General features: G+C 39.3%; 1 protein-coding gene across 1 annotated transcript in view; it reads right to left on the reverse strand.

The window, feature by feature from the left end:
* LOC103051092 (disks large-associated protein 4-like) overlaps positions 1-23843 on the reverse strand; it is a 308223-nt gene that overhangs the window by 79499 nt on the left and 204881 nt on the right. The window contains exon 4 of the mRNA XM_088154030.1: positions 4806-4914. The gene's annotated coding sequence lies outside the window, so the exon portion shown is untranslated. The remainder of the gene's footprint in view (positions 1-4805; positions 4915-23843) is intronic.

Consider the following 23843-nt stretch of genomic DNA (forward strand, 5'->3'; position numbering starts at 1 on the left):
TAAGCCCCTTCCCAGTGGCTGTTTGTGGGAGGGGGAGAATTGAGGTCATCATGTCCGTGACGTCATCATGGCTTCTACCAGTTGGCTGTGCTGATGCGCTGCATGTATTTTAGAATTTGCTGGCTGGGAATTCTGGAAGCTGCAAACTTAACATATCTAGAGAGTGGAGTCCTTGGTGCTCTCTGAGCATAGTTGTTTCCTTGCAGATGTTTCATGACCTGACTAGGTAACATCATCGGTGCTAGTGAGAGTGGGGTTTGCTCTCTGTTTATATACCGTAGTTTGCCCTGCCAGTGTTGGTGGGGGTGGGGTTTTCTCCTTGGTAATTCCTTGATTAGGGTGTTGTTTTCTGCTTGATTGTTTATCTGCTGCTAATCCCTGCTTATCTGGGTGAAGACTGCTGGAGAGGATGTGTTCTGATCTTTCTGTTTCCTTCTTGGCTTTTTTGTCTTCTTTTTGAATGGTTTGTAAATGTGGTTTATCTCTGTGTTTATTGATGGCTGATTGTGTAGACAGACTTGACCATAGTTTCAACTGGGAAACTGTGAGCATCCTAGACCAAGCTAAATCCAAAAACGCTAGGGAGTTCCTGGAAGCTTGGCATTCAGACAAATCAGCCATCCATAGACACACAGAGATAACCACATTTACACACCATTCAAAAGAGACAATAAAAAAGCCATGAAGGAAACAAAAAGACTTGAACACATCCTCTCCAGCAGCCTTCACCCAGATAGGGATTAGCACCAGACAATCAAGCAGAAAACAATACTGTATCAAGGAACTATCTTGTATCTAGCTACTGTATCAGGGAACTACCAAGGAGAAAACCACACCCCCACCAACACTGGCAGGGCAAGCTACTGTATATAAACAGGGAACAAACCCCAGGCTCTCTAGTCAGGTAATGAAATCTCTGCAAGCAAACAACCCAGCTCAGAGAACTCCAAGGACTCCACGGTTCAACCCTGAGCTGCGTATATTCTCCTCTATAGCTGGAGAGATCCAGTTTGAGAAGGCTCATTTAAACAAAGCAACAACTAGCTCATTGGAGTCTAACCTATACTTGCAACATCATCCCTTCCCTCTGCTTCAATCATCTGTGGTTAGAATGGCAAAATGACTGATGTGATCTATCAAAACACAACAAATCAATTTTTAAAAAAATTAGGGGATAGACTAGAATTAAAAACAAAGAAATAAACAGATAATTAGCAGTTCTGCATTAGCAAATGAAGTGGAATATTAATCTATTTCTTATAAAAGGGGCAGGTGTTTACTCTTTCAAAAAATCATGACTGACCTACTCATTGCAAATATTCATTTCCTCTTGAAGTCCCTACAGAGGAGAAAGGATTGAGTGACAAAATCTGTAAGACAATTTCTCCTAATTCACCAGACTATATAATAATAAACAAAACCAAGATTTGCTTTAAAATTGCTGTGAAAGATCTGTGCCTGCAACACATTCAAATACTGTGGGACATTTTCTTTATACTGAACTAGGTCAGTAATCAGCAAGATGTTGCTATGGCAATTTCCATAATATTTTATCGTTTTTCCTCTTTGCAATTTACATGGATTTCAGAATACATGGAGCTATTATCTAGTTCTTGATGTTCAAGTTGTGTTGTCACATGGTCCCCTTTTTAGTTGCACCTTGTGCTGCCAATCCTTACACAGTAACAACAGAGAGAAAAACAGGGATGTTGCAGCTGGTAAAATTTGGTCATTCTCTATTAGGGTGGGTAGATGTTTAAAGGAACACATCACTTTAAATTTGAGTGAAGCACCCCTTCATCATGCTTCCATAAAGCAAAAAAGTGCTCTGCTTCTAATCGATGAGGCAGAGTAGCCATGCCACATCAGTTTGCTTAGCAACAGTGACCGAGCATGCACATGGCTGATATAGTTCAGATGAGACAAATTAGCCCCCTAAACCTTTCATCAAGGGGGAAGAATGCACCTCCATGAAGAATGCCCTACTGAAGCCTACTTTTTATCCCTTTGTCAGATGAAAAGAAAAAAAAATCAGGCTAGATTATTTCCCAGCAGTCTATTATCTGATACCAAGCCCTCTGATGAAGATGACCTGGTACCTGATCAGCATTTTCAGGAGACGGGCATCCCAGTCTGCTGTTGGAGAAAAGCCCAAGGACTCATCTGCGCATCCTGCTTGCCCTGGTGCAAGAACAGCTCACTAGCTCTTTCTTAAAGATAAGAACACACAATTTAGTCCTCCTCCTGTCTGCAGCCCACCTCAAAGGCAACTTCAGCCCATCTTTCCTTGCTCCATAGCAAAAGTGGTGTTTTCTTATCTCTGCCAAGCATAAGTGCTGGGGTGTAATCCACCTGCTGTGCTTTATTTTGTTGGAGGCAAATGCCTCCCTTACAAATGGCTACTGTATGCTATGGTAAGATCAACCCCTTCCCTTGAGTTTATTATTTATTTATCAATCATATTTATATAGCCATCCATTTCACACAAGGTGACTCTGGGCGGCGTACAACAATTAAAAAATAAATACATAAAAACAATTACACGTAAAAAACTGTAAAAACACACAAAACAGGAGGGGATAAAATTAATAAGGGAGCCATCGTAAAATCTCCCCGGTCCCCTGGGAGCCCCAGGGCTGATCACATAACCAGGTCTTGAGGGACTTATGGAATGTTAAGAGGGACGGAGCTAATCTCACTTCTGAGGGGAGAAGATTCCAGAAGGCAGGCGCCACAGCAGAGAAGGCCTGCTTCCTGGGAACTGCCAAGTGTAATTCTCTAGCAGACGGGGTCTGCAGCATGCTTCCTCTGCCAGATCTGATGGGATGGGCAGAGAGGGGAGAGGTGGTCCCTCAGGTAACCCAGCCCCATGCCATGAAGGACTTTAAAGGTCAAAACCAACACCATGAATTGGACCTGGAAGCAAACTGGCAACCAGTGCAGCTCGCAAAGCAGAGGTGTAAGGTTAATAGTTACTCCTGAAGCAGTATTTTAGGACTTCCATGTTTGGTTTTTCCTTTGTTTCACAGAAATGGTGAGTTGATGATGATGGTTTGCTTGTTTGTTTCAATAGTCCACTGGACCTTTTTTTAAATAGGCTCACCAGTAGATTGGTGAAAGGCCTATCTGGACATCATTGTTCCCAAAGCTGAAGAATGAATTCAAATCTCGACATAAATTGGCTTAGGCCTGCCATACAGAAGAGGCCTGAGTCCTGCTTTTTCAAAGTCCACCTTTCACTTTCATAATGTGTCACAGGGAAAATCATTGTCTGCATGGTTCTGATCTTTGTAGGTATAGACACATCATGGCATCTGAATATCTTTTCCAAGGCCTTCATGGCTACTCTACCAAGTGCTTGTGGCCTATTTCTCAACTGCTGGTTCATTTACTGTTTATAGTCAATTCTAAAAGGCAGAAACTATCCACCACTTCAGTATCTTTATTGTCAGTTCTAAAGCTGGTTGTTCTACTTGTTGTCATTAGTTTGGTCTTCTTTATATTTAATCATAGTCCCATTTTTTCCCTGTGCTCCCTGACTTTTATTACTAGAACCTGCAGATCATTTGCATTTTCAGCTGTCAGAGTAGTGTCATCATCGTAGTACAGGTTATTGAAATTTCTTCCTCCAATTTTAAATTCACACTCATTTTCTTTCGATCCAGCTTCTCTCAATATATATTCCACATATAAATTGATTAAATAAGGGGAGAATATATAGCCTTGCCTTACTCCTTTGCCAACCTGGAGCCAGTCTGTTTTACCATGTTCTGTCTGGACTGTGGCTTCCTGACCTGTGTATAGGTTTCACATGAAGACACTGACTTTTACTAAGATTCCCATTTTCCTAAGGACATTACACAGTTTGACATGATCAACACAACTGAAGGCCTTTCTATAAACAGTGAAGCACATGTTGATTTCTTTTTAGTATTCATTGGCTTTCTCAATTATACAGCATGTATCAGCAATAATGTGTCGTGCTCTTTGACCTTTTCTAAAGCTGGCTTGAAGTCTTGGCATCTCCCCTTCCCTGTTGTCTGCCACAATTATATTATTCATCTTCTTTCATGACTCTCCCAGTGTATCCAGAACACTAGAGCCAACCTGAGACCATCTCATTTACGCTCTCTTTGAACTTGAGTGTCACGTAAAAACCCAGAATATACAAGTAGTCCTCACTTAACGACCATTCATTTAACGATGGTTTGAAGTAATGACAGCCTTGGAAAAAGTGCTTTATGACCTGCACTTGCACTTATGACCATCACAAACCGTTGCACTACCCCCTTGGTCAAGATTTGCAATTTTTTTTACAACAGTTGTAAAGCAAATCACGGTCGTAAAGTGAATCACCACAGTTGTTAAGCAAATCCCATCATTAAGCAAATTCTGGCAAAAAGTCCATTGAGGAAGCTGGATTTGCTTAACAACCATGTGATTTGCTTAACAACTGTGGTGATTTGCTTTATGACCATTGTGAAATGTTTGTAAAATTGGGTCTGGCCACATGGTGACTCACTTAATGACCACCCTGCTTAACAACCAATTTTCCAGTCCTTATTGTGGTAATTAAGAGAGGACTACCTGTAACTTGGCTAAAAACCATAGCCTATGCATTTAGAAAGTGTATGTGTTCTCCTTTTACTAATGAATTATGGTAAAGGTGGCTGTAAAAACAAGATACCTTTTAACTAGAGATGCCAAGGACTAAATCCAAGCTCCTCTGCATGCAAATCATGTTCTGTACCATTAAGTTACAGTTCTCTCCCAAAGCTTTAGGAGGAATGGGTAAAAACACAGACCTGGGCCATACTTTATCTTTCACATTTCCCTTGTCAGGTACAAATCTTTTTCAGAGCTGAGTTATCTTCTTGTCTCTCTGGATTCTCTAAGCCCGGTTGTCATTAAGACCTAGGATTTCAAAACAAAAAATAAATGTTTTAAAATTTAAATATTGTCAGTTTGTGCTTCATATGCTACTGAAAACTCAACTGCCACACCTCCAGAGAAATTGAGCTCCATTAATGTGCACGTATCATTAAGGATTTATATATTCTTACATTTAAATTATATAAACTCCAACTTTTGTCATAGTTCGAGGTAGGTAATAAAAATAATATTATGAACAAAAATCATTTAAATTCTACAGATGATACCACAAAAGCAACATTAGAAATTTGCAATACAATAGCAATTAAAATATTTAAAATAAAATTAATCATTGCTGAACAAGGATGAAAGCTGAAGTTCGGGGAGTACTGGTAGTGTCTTTTTCACATTCTATTAGTGCATCTCAATCTCAGTAATTTTAAGATGTATGGACTTCAACTTCATGAGGTGTAGACTTCAACATGCTGGCTGGGGAATTCTGGGAGTTGAAGTCCACGCATCTTAAAGTTGCTGAGGTTGAGAAACACTGCATTCTATCTATGTGCAGCCTCTTTTAACAAGCTTACTGCTGCATTCTGGACTACTTGTAGTTTTCAAATATTTTTCAAAGGGTAGGTCTTGCTGTAGTGTATTGCAATGCTTCAGATGTGATGTAACCAAAGCAATATCCCCACAGTTGCTCTGCTGTGTTCACCTCTTGTCCCAGAGCTTGAGAAAATCATGCTGCCCTAAATCTTTCTGCTCCCATAGTATCCTTATTGTTCAGGATAGAATGAACATAGTATTTCTCAAATACTACAGTGCAGAGGAGTTATAGCATATTATAACATGAGGCTCCAATTGTCTTGCAATGCTTGGATCATCCATTTTGTAATCTATATCGAGACTATTTCCAATTTTCAGTTTCTCTTGAGACTGAATTAATGGAACCCTTGGGGAAGACATTATTTTGAGCCTACTTGTCTGTCTTCAAATAAAAGTGGTCTTTCAACCCAATCCTCTTGAAGTAAGTGTGTAGCTTGCCTCTTTCTCTTTTCAACTTTGCTTTTTATTGTTTAATTTGTATTCCAAATTGAATTACTAATTTCCCATAGCCAAAATAATTAGAATTTGTTATATTTTTTATTTTTCCCAGATAAATTACTTGACTGCTTTGATTCTCTGTGTTGTGTGTCAATAAAAACACTTAATTGGAAAAGAAATATATGTAACAAAGTTGAATACTTCAAAATGCACTTTTAGCCTTTGTTTAAAGATCCCTTAATGAATATGTATTAGGAGGCAGTTTGCATTTTGAACCATGGTCCTAAGTATATTTGGTAACAAATGAATATGCTGAGCTCCAATTTCTGGTATGCTTTTTTGTTGTTGTTGCTTGTATAGAAATTTAATTTGCTTTCTGGTTCTATGCACATTATTCCTGAAGGGTGAAAATGTCCTCACATCAGCAGTATTTCTTTTGTTAAGTCATTGCATTTCTGCTTATAGTAGAGAAAGTGTTTCATTTCCATATTCTGTTATCTATATTATATATTTGTTCATTAATAAAGAATATTCAGAAACAGTTTAACAATTCAGAAACCATAGCTTTAACACAAGTTAGGTTTTCAGTAGGGAGGGAACTAACTGTTAAGAGAATAAGTAGACCATGTATTTAAGCAATCAAGTGAATTCAGAACTCCAGCTCCTGACTTTATATGAAGACCTTCTGATATCTCAGTGGGTTATATTTACAAAACATATTTAACCTGATTAATAGGGTAACCCATTTGGGTGGTTTGCACAATACATTGAACCATCAAATGGCCAGAGATCCATTATATTCCAAATCACAATCAAACTAATCAGGCTTAAAAGAAACCAAGCATAGTACATGTGGATATAACTATTTGGTTTGTATCTAACCTGGTTAAGCATGCTTTGTAAACACAGCCATGATGTTTTACCAATGGAAATAAAAGGGAACAATATATGACACTGTAAATGGCAAATGAACATTCTGACTAGATTCACACATTATACTAAAGCTTAATATGGGGAATTTTCTTCTTTTTGCTTTCATCTGGGTATGACATCTGAGCTTGTGGCCATCAGTTCAGCAATCTGGGTAGACCCATGCCCCTCCTAGTGAAGGCCTCCAGTGAGGTGGCATATGGTTGGGTCCAAGAGTGGTTAATGCCTTGTTGCAGGAGGGAGTGAAGCTGCCTGCCTTGATAGGAGCTGGTGGTGTGCCCCCTTCTCAAGAGGCCCTCCTTGGACCCAAAAGTGTCAGACAACTTTTGTCCAATCTCCAATCTTTCTTTTCTAGCACTCAACTTCAGAGGGCCCGGGATAAATCAGATTATCTGGTCGTGCTTGTGGATAACCTCTGGAGGACTTGAGAAGAGGATGCTGCAACCATCCTGGCCCTCCTGGGCCTCTCAGTGGCTTTCAGTGCCATTGACCATGATATCTTTCTGGACTGGCTTTGGGGATTGGAAGTAGAGGGGACACTGTTTTGCAGTACTGCTCCTTCCTCCATGGTTGGTTTTAGTTGACGATGGAGTGGGAGAGTCCAACCCTAGGCTTCTCTTGTGTGGGGTGACTCAGGGTTCAAATCTCTCACCACTTCTCTTTAACATCTACCTGAAAGGCACAGGATATCACAATATGCTGATGATACTCAACTGTACATTTCCATTTTCATGCCTGGCTGAACAGGCAATGCCATTCAGTGCCTAGAATCTGTGAGGTCTGAATGGGTAGGAACCAGCTCTGACTCAACTCTAGCAAGATGGAGTTTCTTGGAGTTTTTGGCCTCCTGGATCTGGAGATGTCATCTTTGACTCTTGATGGTGTAGCACTCCCCTGGGCAGAGCTGGTGTGCAATTTGGGGATCCTCTGGGACTTGTGGCTCCTATGTGAGGAGGAGGAGGTGGCAGCCATGCCTAGAGTGGCTTTTGCACATATCCATCTCATGTACCAACTGCACCCAATCTTGGATTGGTAGCATTGCTCACAGTCAATCAGGCTTTGGTCACTTCTCAGTTGGATTGCTATAATGCACTTTATATGGGTCTGCCTTTAAAGACCATCCAGAAATTACAACTGGTCCAGAATGCAGCACCGTGCACAGTTTTGGGTACTCCATGGTTTGCCTGTATTACACCACTTCTGCATTAGCTGCAGTGGCTTCCAGTTTCTTTCTTGGTACAATTCAAGATGCTGGTTATCACCTTTAAAACCTGCATGGCACAGGGCCAGGTTATCTTTGGGACTATCTCTTTCTCTTCCAGATGGGGTGGATATGCTCCAGGTCCCTTCTCTCAAATATTGCCTTCCAGCAGGATGCAGGAAGCACCCCCTACTTAGTGGAACACTCTCCCCTTGGGGCCCCCCACCTTTTTAGCCTTTTGAAAGGAAGATGGCTTTCCCTTAAATGTTGAAATAGGGTGAGGTTGGAACCCAAAGGTTGTGTTTTTTATGTACTGGGAAGTATTGATAAGATTCATAAGGTTCGTAAGATGGGAAGCCATGTAAGTTAAATAAATAGATATCAGAGGCTTAGCCTGTTTTGTGAACACAGACAACTGTGTTATTCAACAAAACATAATTAAGCAAACTATGGCTTAGCATCATCCATGAACCAAGTCTTTGAAGGTTCCCAATGAAATCCAACAAATGTTATTTTTGAATGTCCATTTCATATGTGCTATCATTTCCATAGATGGAAAGAAAAAAGCTTCAGGAAAAATATATCCAAATAAAACTCAAATATAACAAAAGTTCTGTGGACTGGAGATGATCTGAACATAGTGGTAGACGTGGGATCTGGCTGGATATAGAGGCAAGAGACTATTTCTCATGTGTTTCAAAAATGGATAATCAAGAGTTACCATGGCAGAAACAGAGAAAAAAACAAAACACTGGGGTTAAGATATTCCTCTTTGCAATGCAATAACATAACAATCTTAAAAAATAATGTCATTTTCATATATTATAGACCTTTATGAATATTGCTCCTTGATATTAGTCACAAATGCTTCTCATTGAGAAGTTCCCAGTTTTTTTTAATAATTTTTTTTATTAAAATTTGTACAAAGCACTTAAAAACTAACACAAACTGATAAAGAGTAGAAACAGTAAAGAAGAAAGGAAAGAAGAGAGAGAAAAAGCAAAAGTGCAGAAAAAAAGAATAAAAAAGAAAAAGAAGCTTCCAATTCCTTTGCAACAAATATAAGTACAATTGCAAAACTATCTCTTACTCTATGATTACAAAAACAGCTCACTTTTTTCTATTATCCATTTTTTCCTAATCATCAAAACCACAAATCATAAGTGCATTTTTTCCGTTTCATGCAAAAAGTCTATAAGAGGTATCCAGTCAACCATAAATGTAGATATTGTTTTTTCTCTGATCAAAGAGGTTCATTTAGCCATCTCTGCAAGTTCCATCATCTTCACTAACCAATCCTTCATTGTAGTAGTGTTGAACATTTCCACTTATGAGCATTTAATAGTCTCGCTGCAGTTGTCATACATAAAAACAAAGTTCCATGATTTTCTAATTGCTTGTCCATTAGTCCCAAAAGAAAAGTCTCTGGTTTCAGTTGTACTTTAACCTTTAAAACCTTCTGAATTAATGCATGTATTAGTGTGCAAAATTTAGAAGTCCCCAGTTTTGTTAAAGAGGACACCAAAACCTACTAATGAATGCAATGTCATCCTTTTCCAACATTGCCAGTAGCCTTCAGCAGAACTCCTCAAATGTATCCCTCCTGTTTTTACTCTCACTGGACAATTGTACCAGAGTCCATATTCACTTCTGCTAGCAGAATCCTTTAGCAGTATTTCTCTCAGCCATCACTGCTACTATTACTCATCATCTATTAGTAAGGCAACCATTGGCTCCCATTAATATGACAAACATTGATTATTGATAGCATGGTCATCTATCATTAAGACTACCAACTTTCATTGGATAAATTATGATTGTCCATCAATAATGTTTCTATATCTTCCTTGAACATTTTAGCATCTTTTATCAGCAGTATGGATCACTAGTGTCCATCAATAGTGCCATTACCACCTATCCCTTGCACCACTCACATCTATCACTGATGCAGCTTGCATCCATCAGTAATACTACCAGCATCCATCACCAGCTCAGTTAGAAGATAATGCTAAAGTCTTCCAGTATTCTGTCAGCAATAAGATCTCACATCAATACAGCTAGCAGCATTTAGCTAAATTTGAAAGAGAAAGAGCCCAGGGCTTCACAGTTCTGTTCACCTTGGAGATTTCTTAATTTAAAATGCTCAGCAGAAAGACTGGAGGAGCATGACCATTACTCACAGGTTTTCTTTTTCTCTTTGCAGTAACTCAAATGTGGCCAGGCTATAATTAACCTTAATTAATAATAATCAAGGTAATGCTTATAAGCAATTGTGTTTGGGTTGTATTAGCTGCCAGACTGCACTGTTTCCTCTAGCCCTACTCCAGAGTACTTCAGCTATCAGCATTGGCTTGCTAGATTCAGTTGGGATGGAATGAATGAATGAATATAATGAATGGAAGTATTTGAGCTTGTGGCTGTCAGTTCAGCCACCTGGGTTCTGGACCCATGCCCATGCTGGTTGATTAAGGCCTCCAGGGAGGTGGCACATGGTTGGGTCCAAGAGGTGTGTATCTTTAAGAATTCCTAGGTCTCACTCTTTCTGTAAGTGGAAGCTGCTTGTGTATTATTCCTGATTGAGAAATTCTCCTGCATTTTTTCCTAACAGTTAACATTCAGTTTGATGAAAGGGAATTTGTTTTAGAAATCATAAAAGTGTATCAATATAAAAACCTAATGGTTGGAATGTGGCATTCTTGCACTTAGTTGCAGAATACATCTGTGCAAGAGAGAATGTCCAGTCTTGCCTTATACAACTATCTTTGCAGAGACCTGCAGCCTTTCTACTTTCTCCTACTTTCATTCAATCCCAAGGAATGGCATCAGGAGGAAGTTTTCCCATGGAACTTTTCTAGGATGGTGTTATATCACTGGTGAGGGTATGACTTCCTTGAGAAATTTAGACAACTTATTCTTTTGTTAAAGAAATTGATGGACAATTTAGTGCTTATCACTAATAACAACTCAGGGAAATGCCTTCACGTAATATATATTTATTATTTTCTAATTCTTATGATTGATTGTTTATGTGCCATCAAATCAGTATCGACGTTTAACAACCATATGGATAGATCTTCTTCAGGATGATCTGTCCCCAACCTGGCCCCTCAAGTCTCCCATCAGTGCACCCATCACCACTGTAATTGAGTCCATCCATTTTGCTGCTGGTCATCCTCTTCTTCTTACAACCATTCCCAGTCTTATGAACTTCTGGGTTTTTGCATAATGTGTCCAAAATGTGATAATTTGAGCCTGGTCATTTGTGCCTTAAGTGAGAACATCTGTATATCTTTTCCAAGGGCTTATTGCTACTCTACCAAGTGCAAGTCTGAGGCATATTTCTTGACTGCTGGTTCCTGTCCTGTATATAGTCAATCCTAAAAGGCAGAAGCTATCCACCATGTCAATATCATCTTTATCATTTCTAAGGCTGGTTGCTGCCATTGGTTTGGTCATCCTTATACTTAATCTATTTTTTCCTGTACTTGACTTTTATTACCAGAGCTTGCAGATCATTTGCATTTTCAGCTATCAGAGTAGTGTCATCAGCATAGCACAAGTTATTGAGATTTCTTCCTCCAATTTTAAAACCACACTAATCTTCTTCCAATCCAACTTCCCTCAATATATATTCAGCACATAAGTTGAATAAATAAGGAAAGGGTACAAAACCTTGTCTTACTTCTTTGCTGGTCTGGAGCCGGTCTCTTTTATCATTTATGTGTGGACTGTGGTTTTCTGCCTTGTATGTAGGTTTTGCATGAAGACAATGGGATATTTCGGGATACCTATTTTCCTAATGACATTCCACAGTTTGAAAAGGTTTACATAACTGAAGGTCTTTCTATAATCAATGAAACACACATTGACTTCTTTGTGGTATTTTCTGGCTTTCTCAATTATCCAGCATGTATCAGAAAGAATGTTTCTTGTTTCAGCCTTTTCTAAAACATGCTTGAACATCTGGCATCTCCATTTCCATGTAAGGCTTTAATCTGCGTTGGATGATCCTATGTATTATTTTGCTAGCATGTGAAATTAAGACTACTGTACGGTAGTTTGCACACTCAGCCTCCTTTTTTTGGCATTGACATGCAGACCGATTCTTCCAATCTGTTGTCCACTGTGTCATTCTCCAGATTTGGTGGCATACTTTGGTTAGATTTACAAATTCTTCTTCTGTTGCTTTCCATATTTCTATAGATATTCCATCTATTTATTTAGACTTCTGACTTGGTAATCACTAGAGTGATAATCTCACTTCATCTTCTAGTAATAGAGGTTTTTGTAGGTAGAGATTATCTTCTAGGTTATTTTAGATGTTGATATCTCTAGAGTATTTCTGTATACTCTTTTCATCTTTCTTTGATCTTCTTTGAATTGGTTATTATCTGTCCATTGGCATCCTTTAGCATACCAATCTGAGGTTGGAACCTTCTGAGATCTTTTGGAAGACTTCCTTTTTTTATGTCTGTATCTACACACACACACACACACACACACACACACACACATATTCGATGTAGCAAAATATACAAAACAAACAAGAACAAAGATAGAAACTAAGAAATAGAAAAAGAAGAAAGAAATTTTAAAAATTTTTTAAAAAACCATACAATTGTGCCTTCTGCCCTTCTTTCTATCAAGTAGTTATCACCTTAACCTTTTCATCTAATTTTTAATCCCTAAATCCTGAAATCATCAATTCGTTTTTTCCTTCTTTCAACAAAAAGTCCATATAAGGTTTCCAGTCTTTCAAAAAAAGTCTTTATCATTTTTTCTCTGACCAAACTGGTCAGCTTCACCATTTCTGTATGTTCAGTTAATTTTATAATCGAATCTTCCATTGTAAGGATTTCATTTCTTTTCCAACTTTTTGCATACAATATTCTTGCCACATATGTTTCCATCTTCAGTGTCTTTACAGGTATTGTTGTAATACTGCTTCTTGTCTCTTCTAACAGCTCTCTGAAACTCTTTGTTAAGTTCCTTCCTGCGATTTTTGTCTGTCTTGGCTTTGGCTTCATTTCTCTTTTTGGCAATTTCTATAATTTGTTCTGACATCGAGTTTGTTTTCTTCTGTTTTTACATCTTTGGCAGTCTCTTTTCATATTCATCCTTAACATCTTTTTTAGTTTCATTCCTCTGGTTCTCTATCAGTGGGGTTCAAGACTTCAAAGTGATTCCTAATATTCTCCTTGAAAATGGCAAGTATACACCCAAGATCATATTGTGGAAACAGCTGGCTTTCTTCTGCTGCTTTAGCTTGTCTTAGAACTTGTACTTGTTGCTCTAACTGAGCTCTTCCACCACCTTGTACCAATAACATAGACAGTTTGATTTTTTTGTACTCCATCTACTGATGCCCATGTATATAAGTATCATTTTGGTTTTCGAAAACTGTTAACAATAAAAACAAGAAACAAAAAAAAGCTGGATTTGCAGATACTGATACGTTTTTCTCCTGCTTCATTTCTGTTTCCTAGGTCCGACTATGTTTTCTCTCTCACTACTTCCAACTTTGGCATTCCATTCTCCAACTACAAACAACACATCTTGTTTGCATGTTTTATTGATTTCACATTGAAGTTGACCATAAAATGTATCAACCTCCTCTTCTTCTGCATCAGTGGTTGGAGCATAGCCCTGGATAATCATCATATTAAAGGGTTGTCTGTGAAATGAGTTTTTGGTAAAATACAGGAGTGGTTTATCATTTCCTTCCCCCACACAGTATGAAATGATGCTTTTACTATTGTCATTAAAGTGATCGCTTGCCTCCAGCATCTTCCTATTTCACTACTGCCCAATATAGGTGCCTCCTTGATGCTTTGGGAGGATAAACTGTCAGTGTCCACTCCTGATGTATTTTGCTCACTTCTCCTAAGAACATTCCACTACTTGCCTCCCCCTTGATAAGGCAGCATAACAGGACTTTGGGTTTCTTATATATAGTACTATAATATCTGTCAGTGGTTAAAAAACATCACAAATACACTTGAAATGGCTACAATAAATCAGTGTTATGTGATTTACATCCAGTTTTTATCCATGGTAGTAAAAATAATATTTTTTAAAAAATAATAAGAATGAAGATACTGTATATTAACAAATCTGTATCCACCCATCATTCATTCATTCATTCATTCATTCATTCATTCATTCATTCATTCATTCATTCATTCAATTTATATAGCTGCCCATCTCAAACCAGTGACTTTGGGAGGCTAATAACAATTATTATCAGAATGGGTCAGTATGTCTGGAACTTTCCTTTTATTAAATAAACCTTTATATATGGAAGCCAATAAATGATAGGTCTTACTAAAGAACTTTCCAAATTGTGATCACGCATTTTTCTGGCTTTTGCCAAATCCTGAGCATAAATCCCTTCAAGTGAAGCAACCATTCTTAAACTTACTTTTTTTCTAGATGTTCAAATGTTTGAAAATTAAAGAAGCAAGTCTCATAAAACATTAATGACATAAATGATGCATCTCAATCCTGTGAAAATAAGAGAAAAATAAACTCTTTCAATTGAGAAGCATTTTTGAGTCTCTGCTAGTTTTGAAAGGGTCTTTCCCCTTTGTTTCTCTGAAAGAAGAAATGTGCTCTTCTTCAGTACCACACCATTAGAAATGTTGTAAAGGACTAGGGCAGAAAATAAATAAGAAAGAAAGTACCTAGATTAACTGATGAAGACATTTTTGGTTTATATAGTGACATGATTGAGTACCAACCCTAAAGTATAGGCTGAAATATTCTGAGAGCAGAACCAAACCATTACTGTACTAAACAGAAATAGTCAGGCTAGAATCAGTCAATTGTATTGTCTGAAGACAATAGCCAGCAACCAAACAGATCTCTTTCTTTGCTCGCCCTATCTGTAAAGAGCTTGCTTGGCTTGGATTTTCTCAGAGATATAAGGACCTTTTTTCTTGGCATAGATATTGCAGACAGCACACACTTCTGGGATTTAGGCACTCCTGGGCAGGAGCAGGAGACCTTGGGGAGGTTTGACTTGTGCCTGCCTCTTCCATTCTGTTGTCTACTTCACTCAGTAAAGAATAGCAACAGAAATCTGCAGGTGGTCTGCACACTAAGGTGACTGTTTAGGGAAGACAGAGAGTATCAATGTGGCTCTGGTTCAGCATTCACTCAAGAAACTGGTAAGGAAGCAACAAAAGTCAGCTCAATGGTAGAAGATCCTGTAGCAGATTCTCAAATGGTTGCTACTAAGCCGCAAAACGAGTTCCCAAGGCTGTAGCTGTGTTTGGGTCTAAGATAGCTCAGTGGAGCAGGACTGAGGAACTTCATTTTTTTCCAGAAGTGCATTTTTGAAAATGTTTTTTAGCCTTTGAAGACTGCATGGAACACAGCATAGTGATATAACAATGTTACCCAAAGTGGCATAGCTGAATTCCTGGATTTGGAGAAGAAATAGCGGTCTTATTAAAATGCAAAATAGGTAGGTATTTAAGATAATTCTAGATACTTAACACATTCATCTAAGCCTTAAACGATTTTAAATATACAATTATGTGACTGATTTTTTTCAGTCAAATTTCAGTGAAATAACCCTGGGTTGTTTTTAAGGCTGCCAAATAACTGGAGAGGGAATGCATGGGGCTGAACCTTCATTTTGCCCACATTTACAAAAGAGGAAGTAGGTCTATAAAGAACCATTTTTCACAGGAAGGAGAAGGAGGAAATTATCAATGAAAGAACCAAGAATATTGCTTTGTCCAAGGATTTCAAAATGTTAAACTCTCGGTGGCCAGGATTACCTTCCTGCTGTGCCTCTTTCCAATGCAGTGGATCATATCAAGACTGGCTGAGTTTGGGATTTGAGGGTAACAAGGAGGAAGAACTTCCCAGGCCCAAAGACAACTCCAGTTTTGATGGGAAGTTCATATTTTTGGATAGGTGAGAAATCTTGTTTCAGATTATTTTACTGCACTGAATTTATTGCCTGCATCTGATTAAAGGGTAGTTATACAGAACCTCACAGTGATTTCCCCATATCTAGATAAAGCCCCATACAGTGCTGAACCTACAATACTGTATGACTACCTTTTTGATGGAGGGCATGAGAAACAGTTTCAGAAGCATTCTGCTACTACACCTGTCATGCAGGCAGTTTGTACTGTTTTGGACTTGACTTTGGCATACTTCACAACATCAACAATAACAACTAATGCTATGTACAGCCAAACTTTCCAGCTCATGCCTCCTCCCCAGTGACCTAGAACTCTGCCCTTTTTAGGTAATCACTGAATAATTTGTGTATTGGCTGAAGAACAACTGAACTGTGGTCCTAAGGATTTGATGCTTCAGTTTTTGCCCCTTTCATGAACTTGCCAGGTGGCATTAGACAGGCATCTTGTATTGTATTTATTTGTTTGTTTCTTTATTAAATTTGTATGCCTCCTGACTTCCAACAGCTCTGGGTGGCTCACAACAACTAAAATAGAGAAATATAATTAATAGCAAGTTTTTAAGAAAAGATGGTGAAAATGACAAACTGGACAGGGATGAGGCAAAGGGGCTTCATTCTCCCTTGCCAAAGGCCTGGGCAAAGAGCCAGGTCTTTATGGCCCTTCTAAACAACAACAGAGTGGGGCCATCCCAGTCTCAGGGGAAACCTCATTCCAGAGCCAAGTGCAGCTACAGAGAAGGTGCACATCTGGAGTCCTGACAGATGGCATTGTTTAATGAAAGGAACCTGGGGCTTGTCAACCCTGCAAGATTGAATTGATCAGGCAGATGCTATGGGGGACAAGGTAACTTGAGGGACAAGCAGTCCCTCAAGTTACCAGGCCTTATCCCATATAGGTTTTATAGGCGAATTGAATCAGAAAGCCAACTGGCAACCAGAGTAGCTCCTCCAATATCAGTACAATTCTGTAGTAACTGGTTGTCACTGGTTGGCAGACAGGCAGCTGCATTTTGCACCAATTATAGCTCCTGAGTCATTTTCATGGACATTATGACCTGCCATGAGGTGATAAAGCTATGAGTTTCTGTTGCCAAAGTGTCTGGATCCACAAACAATCTGTCTGGATACACAGATAAAGCTGGAAAGACCCTCCTAGCCATGCTTTCCCCTGCTGTTCAAGAAGGAAGCATGAGTCAAGGAGGAATATATATAGGGCTCAGAGATAGTTCAACACAAAGCAGCAGGGTGTAAGATGCAGGCAGGAACAGCATGCACTGAATGGCACAACCAAGTAGCTGGCATTGTGTACAGAAACATCTGCACAGTGTATGAGCTAGACCCTCCCAAGTCCAGAGGGGAGATTGCACAGAAGGTCATGGAGAATAACAGGGCTAAGATCCTGTGGGACTTCCAGATCCAGACAGACAGGCAGGTAGTGGCCAATCAACCAGACATCATGGTAGTAGACAAGGACCAGAAGACAGAGGTGGTGATAAATGTAGCAGTACCAAGTGACAGCAACATCAGGAAGAAGGAGTATGAGAAACTGGAGAAGTACTAGGGCCTGAAGGAGGTACTAGAGAAGATGTGGAAAATAAAGGCCAAAGTGGTCCCAGTGGTGGTAGGGCTGTAACTCCCAAGCTGTTACATAGTTATATTCTACTTAAATGCAAAGTATTACATAATTGTATGGGTGCCTTTCTCATGGAAGGGGGCAGAGAAAAATCCAGTAACACAAATCAATCTGTGATATATATCATGTGCAATAGATTCGACTGGGCTAAACAAAGTTTCTGACATCTCTTTATGGTGCCACCAAAGCATTGGGTCTTTGCAACTCAAATATAGCTAGCCCTACTGAATGGCCAATGGTATAGGAAGACCACATGGAAGGGAAAGATTATTTGAAGCAATGAAATCTCTGCTTCAAATAATAATTGTATAACAGGCTTAATATCAACACGTGGTATACTGGGTCAGCAGCTACACAGTCAGATAGGCCTAGTGCAACTGCCAATTTGTTTGCTCTCCCAGTACCTGCTGCAACTTTCTTATCAACAACCTCCCCTTAGCCATAGGCTTACCAGGTGATGTAACGCACTGAAGGAAAATTGCCTACAAATAGAAATCGATGTACTCTAATAATTAAAGATGGCCCATCTTGATGACACTTTGATTACAAATGACTACACCATTTCCAGACGAGAGTTTTGTTCAAGGAATCACTTTGCCTCATTTAAAGAATTTATACAAGGTATCCTGTTGTATAACTTGTATTCCTGTTATGTTTTCCCACCACTTCTGTCTTTTTTCTTTCTACAAGTAATAAATAAAAATAAATCAGGGAACAGGAAGAAAAGATGGAATAGCTGCACAATGGTCCCATTCCCACAATACATTTCATCCTGTCAGCCACTAACCCAGTCAAGTCTCTTTATCCATGCCTCTGGTAGCATAATTATGCTAACTGAGTCAACAGTCATCAGTTCTGACATGTGTAATATCCTGTGAGCCCTAGCACCAGGCAGTTATTAACAAGATGATATAACATCAAGAGCCCCTTCCCCATTGATCAGACAGACAGCAATAGGTATGGCTTTGCTGCTGAAGCTGATTAGTGCCTGAGAGGTATGCAATATTCTGCCAACTTTGGTAGTGAGTTCTGTAATAGAGAGGCTTGTTTTTTCAACCACTCTTTCTCTTCAGCTTTTTTTCTTGGAGGATCAGTTGACTGGGTTTGGGTGTTTCCTCAGCACAAGTGATTGAAGTTGGTTCAGTGGGAAAAAACCCTTTTTAATGTTTCCAAAACACAGCATCAAACTAGTTAAGCTGGTTGTAGGAATGGGGCCAATATGTTTTGATTGATAGAACTAAGCTTTGGAAGCATCCATTGTTTATTGATTATCTAATAAAAAATATTATTCTACAGGAAAATGTCAGGTTGTATACATTATAACAGATTTCTAGAAAAACTGAACAGAAAAGGAAGAAGGTGCTTTTTTTCATACAAATATGTTGACTGAAAAGGGAGACAGGGAGGAGAGAATGAGGTAATTGCAGCAGTTTGCCCATGAAGCATTCACCTCCCAGAGTCGCTGTGAGTTGGGCAGCATTTACCTTTAATAAATCATCATCAGAGTGGGAAAAAAATAGAGGCTGGGACAAGGACAAGGAAAGGTTCCATTACCAATTTTTCACCTTTTCTACATTCAATATATTTTACTGTTTGTGTTAACTGTTGGATACATCATCCCTGTCCACTGAATTGTTCCCTTTATGGTAGAGAAGGTCACGTAATGTCCTACGTTCCATCTCTATTCTGCTATTATTATGTAGATAAATGAATTAAAGCTGGAACAGCAAAGGCCACTGCCTTTGAGACTCTTCATGCTAATTAAACATAGTGTTGTTTCCGGTGGCTCTGGAGAGTTCTGTGTGCTTTTCCTATGAGTATTTGTATGTATGTATGTATGTATGTATGTATGTATGTATGTATGTATGTGAATGTATGAAGTTCAAGCAGAGGAAAAGTGCCATGGCAAGACAAGCCCCTGCATGGGATGTACCATCGACACATAGCTGAGGTGGCTGACATTGGGAAATCATACCAGTGGCTGGAAAGGGCTGGACAAAAGACAGCACTGAGGCACTGATCATAGCAGCACAAAAACATGCACTAAGCACCAGATCCATAGAAGCAGGGGTCTACCACACTAGATAGGACCCAAGGTGCAGATTGTGCAGAGAGGCCTCAGAGACAGTCCAACACATAGTGGCAGGGTGTAAGATGCAGGCAGGAACAGCATACACTGAACAGCAAAACCAAGTAGCTGGCATTGTGTACAGGAACATCTGCATAGTGTATGGGCTAGACTCTCCCAAGTCCAGATGGGAGATTCCACAGAATGTTGTGGAGGATAACAGGGCTAAGATCCTGTGGGACTTCCAGATCCAGATGGACAAGCAGGAATGGCCAATCAACCAGATATTGTAGTAGTAGACAAGGACCAGAAGACAGCCGTAGCGATAGATGCAGCAGTGCCAAGTGATAGCAACATCAGGAAGAAGGCGTATGAGAAGCTGCACAAGTACCAGGGCCAGAAGGAGGAACTAGAGAGGATGTGGAAAGTAAAGGCCAAAGTGGCCCCAGTGGTGGTAGGAGCACTCGGGGCTGTGACTCCTAAGTTGGGAGAGTGGCTCCAACAGATCCCAGGAACAACATCAAAGCTCTCTTTCCAGAAGAGTGCAGTGCTAGGAACAGCTAAGATACAGCGTAGAACCCTCAAACTCCCAGGCCTCTGGCAGAGGACTCGAGACTGAGGAAGACACATACCATCCATAGATGTGAGAGGGGATTTTTCTTAATATATATGTCAGGAAGCCACAGTATGGACAGAACATGATGAAACTGACTGGCTCCAGGTTGGCAAAGGAGTGTGGCAATGCTATATACCCTCTTCTTATTTATTCAGCCTATATGCTGGATATATATTAAGGGAAGCTGGGTTGGAAGAAGATGGGTGTGGTTTTAAAATTGGAGGAAGAAACATAAATAACCTGCGCTATGCTGATGACACTACCCTGCTGGCAAAAATGCAAAGGATCTGCAAGCCCTAGTACTAAAAGTCAAAGAGAACAGTGAAAAAATGGGACTAATTTAAATATAAAGAAGACCAAATTAATGGCAACAGGTAGAACAACCAGCTTTAGAACTGGCAATGAAGATATTGAAGTGGTGGATAGCTTCTGCCTTTTGGATCTAACCATCAACAGTAAAGGAACAAACAGTCAAGAAATATGGTACAGACTAGCACTTGGTAGAGCAACTATGAAGGCCTTTGAAAAAATATTCAGATGCCATGATGTGTCTATACCTATAAAGATCAGAATCATGCAAGCCTCGGTATTCCCTGTGATACTCTAGAGAAGCAAAAGTTGGGCTTTAAAGAAGCAGGATAGGAAAACCATTGATGCTTTTGAATTTTGGTGTTGGAGAAGATTCCTGAGAATATCATGGACAGCCAAGAAAACAAATCAATGGATCATTGAACAAATCAGCCCAGAGTTCTCACTCAAGGCACAAATGACCAGGCTCAAATTATCCTACTTTAGGCATACTATATGTCAGGTTTAGCCCAGGGAACTCCAGGAGACCATGCAGATTCAATTCAGCAAGGTTTATTAGCTACAACCTCTATCAAGAATCTTCCCAGACTGGAACCAGTTCCCAGGGTCAGTCAGTAAACAGAGCCTGCATTCCTCAGGGAGGTGCCAGCCTCATCCTCTTATCTCTTCCCCGTGCTTTGGGAGATGAAAGAGGATTCTTCACTCCCCATTCTGGCCTCCATAATTCCATTCCATCACACTATGTGAAGACATAACTCTCTGGAAAAGGCTCTAATGCTGGGAAAGGTGGAAATAAACAGAAGAAGAGGACGACCAGCAGCAAGGTGGACAGTTACAGTGGTGATGAGTTCACACATTGAGAAACCTGAAAGATCAGGTTAGGGATAAATCATCATGGAGAAAACCTATCTATGTGGCTGCTAGGAGTCAAAAATGACTTGATGGCATATAGTCTATCAAAGATATAGGGATGATGCAAATTCTCACATCTTGTTCATGTCTTTCTGTCTCTCCCTGCTTTTGCTGCTTTTTATCCTGCTTTTTGCCAGTTAAATGTTTTTGACGTTTGCTGATGTTTAGTAAACATTAAACTATATTTTTTTGCCAACTGAATGGAATGGCGCATTTGCTTGCTTTGTTCTGGATATAGGAATTGATTGGGAATGTGTTGGATGCAAAGTAAACTGGAAATTATCCCCAGTAATTTTCCAACATTAACAAACTATTGATGTCAAACAAGGTTTCTGCTGTAGGGCAGACAAACAAGATCTGAAAAAACTGTCTACTGTCTAAACTACCCCTCCAAAGAATCATTATAGGAATTGTTGCCCAAGCTGTTGCTGCAGAAAGGTCAACCCCATATGGTTCTTGACTTCCCAGTGGTAGTCCCTGGAGCAATAAATTGTAGCGTTATTTACTAAATCTGCTTAATAGCAAACATTGTCTCTTCTCAAATGGCTCAGCTATTGATTATGAAAGGAAAACACAACACAATACAGTATTTCTCTGGCTGAGGAGTGAAAAGAATTGGCATTTGCTTGCTCTAGTGTTTCATCACAGGGAGACAGCTTTGGAGATCAGAACTGACAAAACAGTGGTATTGATAAAATCCACTTCTGAGCCAATATTGGTTTATCTGATTGTGCCTGAGAGTACACATAGGAGCACAGCCAGATACCTGTCTCTACCTGCAGGGGAAGCAAGGATAGCCTCATTTTGCAGGACTCTGGAAGTCATAATTGTTCCTTTCCCTGAGAGGACAATTTTCACAATGCCCAGTTAAAGTGGAAATCTCTCAATTTCTTCACTGCATCTTCCAGAAGACAATCCAAAGACATTATTCATTAACAGACGGATCCACAAAGTGAGAGCAAGTGTAAAGCACCAGTGCTGCCAGACTTGAGAAGTAGCAGGTGACTATGGCAGAGATATGATGGAAACTGCCTTGTATTTTCAGTACTCTTTGCAAAGCTAGGCCTGTAACAACTGAAAATTAAAATTTCAGGCTGAGATAATCGTGCTTTCAAAATGAACTAGCTCTGTATGGGATTATAGTATGGGAATTGAGGACTTCTTGCTTGACTCCTAACTGCAGCTACATTGCCAGGCTAAGTCTTTGATCCAGAATTTCTGATCCAAAATCTTTGGAATTTGACATAAAATTGTCTGGTAGCTCTATGCAGGTAGTCAAGCTGCCTATAGCAGAGCTAAAATTAAGAACATATATACTAGTTGTTCTCCGCTGCTCCCATATCCCTGAGTGTTTAGGCATGTACCCTGAGTGTATAGGCATCTACCCTATGAAGAGCAGGGTGGAATACAACCTATTAAAATAAATTTAAGTAACATTTAGTATTAATATCTTCAGAGTTATGTATTTGTCAGACTCCCAAAAAGTTGAAAGGAGCCTGCAGGCCAACTCTACCTACTTTCTCTGTTCATGAAATCAGATTCCTTTGCAATCAGGAATTCTGTCTTTAATTTTTTTGGTCAATAGTTGTCTTTCTGTTAAGGTAGAATTTGATATCAAAAACACAGTCTATGAGAAAAAAAAAATCAAAGTTTTCAAGGATGTTTCATTGGGGGGTCTATTTCCCTAGCCATGGCTTCTCTAATGAGATCTGTTTAGGAAAGTACTGCAGACCTCAGAAAACTCAGCATTTCTTGGTGAGCCCATCTTCTGCTCACTAGAGATTATCTACAACTTCCTACCAAAGTTGTGGAGTTTTCCTAAGGCTTGCTACATTTTGATTTGCTTCTGGGATATCATTATCCTTTTGAAATTCTGTTTGTTTGTTTTCCAAGAGGCTTACAGAGAAATCTACAAAACCATGTTCTCCAGTCCAAAATAGAATATTGCTGGAATTGTTTTCAAATGTGCTTGACAGGTTCTTTGAGAAACAAACTTCTTCTGCCTTTTGACTGCAGATAGAATGCCAGTCTAAAATATTCTACATCCATGTTATCATCCTAAGCTACATGTAGAATAAATAATTTAGTGCATGACAATAGATATAAAGCCACAGATGAATGGAGAAAATAATGCAAAGGAAAAGTCACATTTGCCATACAATGTATTTGGTACTTTGTTTCTGTATTTTCAATACTTTGCACATATAGAAATGACCTTAGATATATTTGCTCCTGCAGGAAGAAGTAAACTGTGTCCTGCTTTTACACAGAAGATTATGGAAATAATTATCCAATCCAATGGCTTCTACCCACAGAAAA

The sequence above is a fragment of the Python bivittatus genome, unplaced genomic scaffold (genome assembly GCF_059951505.1).
Source record: "Python bivittatus isolate LINGU-HERP-01145 unplaced genomic scaffold, Pbiv_v1 ctg000700_np1212, whole genome shotgun sequence".
Taxonomy (NCBI): Eukaryota; Metazoa; Chordata; class Lepidosauria; order Squamata; family Pythonidae; genus Python; species Python bivittatus.